The sequence below is a fragment of the Pteropus alecto genome, unplaced genomic scaffold (genome assembly GCF_000325575.1).
Source record: "Pteropus alecto unplaced genomic scaffold, ASM32557v1 scaffold57, whole genome shotgun sequence".
Taxonomy (NCBI): domain Eukaryota; kingdom Metazoa; phylum Chordata; class Mammalia; order Chiroptera; family Pteropodidae; genus Pteropus; species Pteropus alecto.
In genome coordinates this window covers 3,463,839-3,470,740 of record NW_006442508.1, presented here as the reverse complement: position 1 = coordinate 3,470,740, position 6,902 = coordinate 3,463,839, and the positions used below count along the sequence as shown (strand labels likewise).

Sequence of the window (6,902 nt, the reverse complement as noted above, 5' to 3'; positions counted from 1 at the left end):
GAATTCATTTACATAGGTATCCAAAATTTCATCCTAAGATGAAGCTAGAATATAAAAAACTCGAATCTCATTGTTTGATCTCTAATTAATATTACTTAGTATGGCTTTAGGTTTATATCTTTGACTTGCAATCGAGGATGTATGAATAAGGACTCTATGAAACCCATGGCCACATCTATTTTTGCCCAGAATATCATACACGCGGTAGGAAGACCTAACAACAACATGGCTTAGAACTTAACTCTAGGAAAAGCTGTTTTCTCTTCTCAACAGTCATTTTTTTCTTTAAATTACTGTAAATAATAACACAATGAAGAAAACTATCATTATCTCCATTTACTATGCACTATATACTATTCTTTGTACTATATGCATAATAATACATTGACTTTTCACGGAAAGCCTATGCAATAGGTACTACTCTCATCTCCTAGACTGTGCAGTTTAATGATTCTTATTATACCTTATTCAAAGAAACTAAACAACTTAAAAACATACATAATACAAGGTGGAATAAAAGTAATATAAAAATAGGCCAAATAAAAAATAAAAATATGAGAGGGGAAAAAAGACAAAACAATGCTGTGTTTTCTTGTTCATTTTCAAGAGGTGAACAGAGACTGACTAGTTATCAAACTCATTTCTCCTCTTTATTCATGGGTTACGTAGCTAACTACATTTCTCAGCTACTCCTAAAATAAGGTGTGAACATGAGACTGTTTTGACCAATAAAATGTTAGTAGAAAAGAGGTATGGCAATTCAAACTTGAGCCCTACGAGCTTCCATTCTTACCTTTTGTGCTTCATTTCCCCCTATCTGTCTTAATGCCCAGGACAACCTTAGAAGCCAAGAATTGCAGATGAACAAATTTCTGTCATGGGAACTTGAAGATTGATGTACAAAATATAGGAAGAGGAAAAATGGTACTGAAATTGCCCCCAGATAAACCAACTAAAGCTAAAAGCACAGTTTATTAAAAGTGATATTTAAGTATAGAAGGTTCAAAATCATATAGTCCAGCTATCTAGTGAATGAATGTTAAACCTTATTTAAGGACTCCTTAAGAGCATGCAGGAGTAGAAATGGATAGCCAAGATTTTAGACAATCTTCAAGAGTACTATTTCTTTCAACTTAACCTTTTGTTGAATGTTGAGCATCAGATATTTCATTTTTTTCTTCTTGCTAGGTCCCTAAGTGCAGATATCCTATGCTTCTATTTAAAGATGCAACTATGTGCATATAAAAGTCAACTAGGAGGATATCTGGGTTAACATTTTCTTCTGAAAGTTGAATAATCTAAGGAGGAGACATGTCCAACTTAGAATGTGTGCAAGATGAGGAAATCATGGAAACAAGACTTTTCTTTTCTTTTTTTTTTTTCAAAAAACACAACTGTATGTATGTCTTCCTATAAGAATGAGTGAGGAGCTGTGGTCTGGAAGTTGTATATTATATTAGTTTTTATTGCTGTATAAAAATTACCATAAAATTAGTAGTTTTAAACAATACTTATTCATTAGCTCCTGATATTATAGGTCAAAAGTCCAGCGAAATGGATTGGTTCTCTGCTCAGGGTATCACAAAACTGAAATTAGGTGATAAGGGGCTTAGTTCTTCTCTGGAGGCTTTAGGGAAATATATGCTTCTCAGCTCATTCAGGTTATTGGCAGAATTATTTTCCCGTAGTTGCAAATCTAAGGTCCCCATTCTTACTGTTTTCCAGGGGCCATTTTGAGCTGCTACAAGTTGTCTGCATTTCTGACCATGTGATCTCTTCCATATTTGAAGCTGGTTACAAAGGACCGCCCTTATGTTGAATCCATATCACACTTCTTTATCTCTGACTTCTTTATCTCTGACCTTTAGACTGGGATTTAAAAGGCTCATGTTTAGATTAGGCTCACCAAGACAATCTACCTATCTTAAAGTTAACTAATTTGGGACCTTAATTTCATCTGAAAAATCTCTTTATAGCAACACTTAAATTAATATTTGATTGAATAAGTGGAAGAAATAGTGGGTACACTGCGGGGGCAGGGGTCAAGAATTTTGGAGTATATCTTAGAATTCTGCCTACCACATAGCATAGTGATGGCCCAAATAGTTGAATGCTGGAAAAAATATAAAGTCAGTTTTTTTCCCAAATGTCGATTTGTGAAGTATGGAGCACAATTGGTACCTACTTTGAGCCACTGTTGAGTATCACTTGCTATGGAGTCTCTAATTCTTTACATTAATCTGATTCTCAGCTTTATTATTTTCTTAAAGTTATCTTTTTTTAAACAAAAGATAAATAAAGATTTTATCATTATTTATCTTTTGTATTATATGTAAGCAACATCATATCCTTTGTGGAAGATGAGTGGAGTATAAATACATTTTAAAAGACTATATTTCTATGACTCTTTTTCTGAGATTATATTAAAAAGTTGTAGTTTTACCAAGTGGAAAATTAGTGATATGAAGAAAGTTGGAAAGGAGTATTAAATAGTTTTCCTTGGAGAAAAAAAAAAATATATAAATCATGTTTAACAAAGGATATAGATTAGGCTTCTCTCTCACAGCACTTTGGAAATGAGATAAATAATTACATAGTTGGTATAATTTAACTATTGGCTTTACTGGAGGAAGTGATTGCACTAGGAAATTATTTTACTTCTATAGTCCTAGAATTTCATTAAAATAATTATTAACTGGTAGGTAATAATTATCAAAGATTCAATAAAATACTATAAATTAAAATATTTGAATGTTCATATGTAGTAGTTTTATAGTGCCTAGAAATTATGTAAATATTAACACATTAAGAATGAAATAAATAAAAAGTCTTTTTAAAGATGTGCTGGACATATACCAGGGAGTTTTCAAGGGGAGGGCAGAAGAAACACTCTCTTTGAGCCTTTGAAATGCTCATTTATTCTAGGAAAACTCTGAAATTATATATCAGCTTAGAGTGTCTAGTGTCTTTTTCAAAACTGCATGCCTCAGTAACAATGCTCTTGAAATTAGATACTATGAAATTTTCAAGTTGAAGGAGAGTTTTTGACTGATGGATGTGCAAAGCATCATCTTTCCATAAAGCTCAATCTTTCTTCATTTGGGAGTAGAATCATTTTAGCAAGCATTATGCACTGCTGGTAACTTTAGGGGGAAACAAACTGAATTTATGGTCACTAAAAGTAGTCATATATATATATATATATATAAATGCTCTGCAGAAAAAAAATCAGTGAAATTTTCAGCACCTCTATAAACAAAGGGAGTACATAACTCTTAATAATAGCTTGATTGTGTGTGTGTGTGTGAGAAAGAGAGAGAGAGAGAGAGAGAGAGAGAGAGAGTCTGGGAGGGAGAGGAAAGGAGGAGAGAGAGATATTGGTTTATGTGTCTGTAAATGAGGTGAATACTGACAGGATATCCCCTATAGTGTTCCTTTTTGGTTAAGACATTTGTCAAAATGATAGTCTTCATGTGTGGGCTTTTCTTGGGAAGATGGACTTGAAAACTGAGAAAAATTTCAGCATTGATATACTATGTGATAGTACAGGCATTCCTCATTGTATTTGAGCTTCGCTTTATTCTGTTTATAGATAATGCCTGTTTTACAGATTAAAAGTTTGTGGCAACTGCATTGAGCAAGTCTATCAGACTCATTTTTCCAATAACTTTTGCTCACTTCATGTCACACTGTCACATTTTGTTAATTTTCATAATATTTCAAATTTTTATTATTAGTATATCTGTTATTGTGATCTGTGATCACTGATCTTTGATGTCACTATTGTAATTGTTTTGGGGCTTTATGAACCATGATTGTATGAGACTATGAACTTAATCGATAAAGGTTGTGTATCTTCTGACTGGCTGGTTCCTTGCCTCTCTCCCTCTCCTCAGACCTCCTTATTCCCTGAGACACAACAATATTGAAATTAGGCCAATTAATAACCTCATAATGGCCTCTAAGTGTTCAAGTGGAGGAAGAGATACATTTCTTACTTTAAATCAAAAGCTAGAAATGATTAAAATTAGTGGTAAAGGCATGCCAAAAGCTAAAATAGGCCAAAAGCTAGGCCTCTTGCCCCAAACAGTTAGGCAAGTTGTGAATGTAAAAAAAAAAAAAAAAAAAAAAAAAAGATTCTTGAAGAAAATTAAAAGTGCAACTCTACTGAACATATGAATGATAAGAAAATAAAAGTCTATTGCTGATATGGAGAAAGTTGTAGTGGTCTGGATAGATCAAACCACCCACAACATTTCCTTAAGCTAAAGTCTAATCCAGAGCAAAGCCTTAACTCTCTTCAACTCTGTAAAGGCTGAGAGAGATGATAAAGCTGTAGAAGAAAAGTTTGAAGCTATCGGAGGTTGGTTCATAAGGTTTAAGGAAAGAGCTCTCTTCATAACATAAAAGTATAAAGTGAAGCAACAAGTACTGATGTAGAAGTTGCAGCAAGTTACCCAGATCCAGCCAAGATCATTAATGAAGATAGCTACACTAAAGAACAGATTTTTAATGTAGACAAAACAGCCTTATATCATAAGACGATCTCCTCAAGAACTTTCATAGCTGGAAAGGAAGGGTCAATGCTTGGCTTCAAAGCTCCAAAGGACAGGCTGATTCTCTTTTTAGGGACTAATGCAGTTGATGACTTTTAACTTGAAGCTAATGCTCTTTTACCATTCTGAAAATCCTAGTGCTCTTAAGAACTATGCTAATCTATTCTGCTTATATTCTACAAATAGTAGAACATAGCCTGAATAACAGCATGTCTGTTTACAAAATGATTTACTGAATATATTAAGCCCACTCTTGACCTACCACTCAAAAAAAAAAATTCTTTTCATGATATTACTGCTTATTGACAATGCACCTGGTCAGCTAAGAGCTCTGATGGAAATGTACAAGATTAATGTTGTTTTCATGACTGCTAACACAATGTCCATTCTGCAAACCATGGATCAAGGAGTAGTTTCAACTATCAAGTCTTATTATTTGAGAAATACATTTTATAAGGCTGTAGCTGTCATAGATTATGGTTACTCTGAAGGATCTGGACAAATTAAAAAGCTTCTAGGGAGAATTCATCTTTCTGGATGCCATTAAGAACATTTATAAATCATGGGAAAAGGTCAAAATATCAACATTAACAGGAGTTTGGCAGAAGTTGATTCCAATCCCCATGGGCGACTTTGAGGGATTCAAGACTTCTGTAGAAGAAATAACTACAGATATTATGGAAAAAGCCAAAGAACTAGAATTGGAAGTGGAGCCTGGAGATGGGACTGAATTGCTACAATTTCATAATCAAAGTTTAATGGATGAGGAGATCCTTCTTTCAGATGAGCAAAGAAAGTGGTTTCTTAAACTGGAAACTACTCTTGGTAAAGATGCTGTGAAGATTGTTGAAGTAACAAAGGATTTAGAATATTACATAAATTTGTTCATAAAGCCGTGGGAGGGTTTGAGAGGACTGACTCCAATTTTGAAAGAAGTTCCACTATGGGTAAAATGCTATTGAACAGTATCACAAGTTACAGCAAAATCATTCATGAAAGGATGACTTAATTGACGAGGCAAACTTCTTCACTGCTGTCTTACTTTAAGAAATTTCCACAGCCATCAACATCAACATAAGACTCTCCACCAGCAAAAAGAGTATAACTTGCTGAAGATTCATTTTTTAGCGATTAGGTATTTTGTAATTATTTACATTTTTAGGCGCAATTCTATTACACACTTAATTACAGTACAGTATAAACATAACTTTATATGAACTGAGGAACCAAAAATCTCATAAGAATAACTTTATTGTGATATTTGCTTTATTGGGGTGGTCTGGAACAGAACCCAAAATATCTCCAAAATATGCCTGTATTTGAATTTCTTTGGAGATCTAAATAGAAAAGAAAATAAAAAGTCTAAGAAAATATATATTCTTTGAAAAATTTTCTCTCTTCAATTGAAATGTAAACATACCAATTGGGGAAAAGTTATTTTGGGAAACATCAGACCTTAAGAGAATTATTCATTACTTCTATTTCAAAGTAAATTATTACTGTCAATACAATTTCCTCAAAGCAATGACAGAAAATACTTCAAGTCCAGGTATATATATTTTTAAAATCTTCCTTTTATTATTAATTGCATTGTAAACATAACATATAGAACAAAACACACATGAACATACCATTATTTTAAAGATGTTTTCAGGACTTTAAAATATTTAGTGATACATGTTGGACACTGAAGGCAAAGAAAAGTTAAAAGTATAGGCTGAGGAATCAAGGAACTAGGGCCTGACTGTGAACTCACTTACCATCTATAAGATTCTCAATAAGTTGTTATAACTCATTAAGATGTTCCCCATTAGTCGAGTGGAGCAAGTAATGCCACATGCACAGGGGTTTTGTGAGGATTCAATTCATATAGGAAAGAAATAATTATTGAGTGTCAACTGACTGAAGAACTGGGGAGGCAGAAATGAGAAAAATGGATAAATTTCCCTGTCCTCAGGAGGCTTATATTCCAACAGGTTAAATATGTTGATAAAGCCTTGCCTTTCACCCTGGCCTTCAGAGACAGCTACCACTGAACTCCTCAGGTGGAGAGAATACAGAAACTGGGCAAGAGTTCTTCCACTGCTACCCTTACAAGTCTCAACCTTCTCTTGATTTATTGGGTGCAGTTTCTATTTCAACTGATGCCTGAACCAAGCAAAGTCTACAGACAAATTGCTTTAAAAAACAGAGCAAAGGTTTCTGGGAAACATGGTAGAGTGAGAAACGTCCTCAAATCTCTCTCCATGAAACAACAATAAGCTGAACATCTAAAACTCGAAAAAAAAAAAAATCAATTAAAAAATGAGCAGAAGACCTGAACACTTATCCTGAGAAGACATGAAA

At 33.6% G+C, this 6,902-nt stretch overlaps 1 pseudogene; it reads left to right on the top strand.

Annotated features, from left to right (window-relative positions):
• The first annotated feature begins 3,954 nt into the window (after window positions 1-3,954).
• LOC107196433 lies at window positions 3,955-5,634 on the top strand (annotated as a pseudogene).
• Window positions 5,635-6,902: the final 1,268 nt, after the last annotated feature.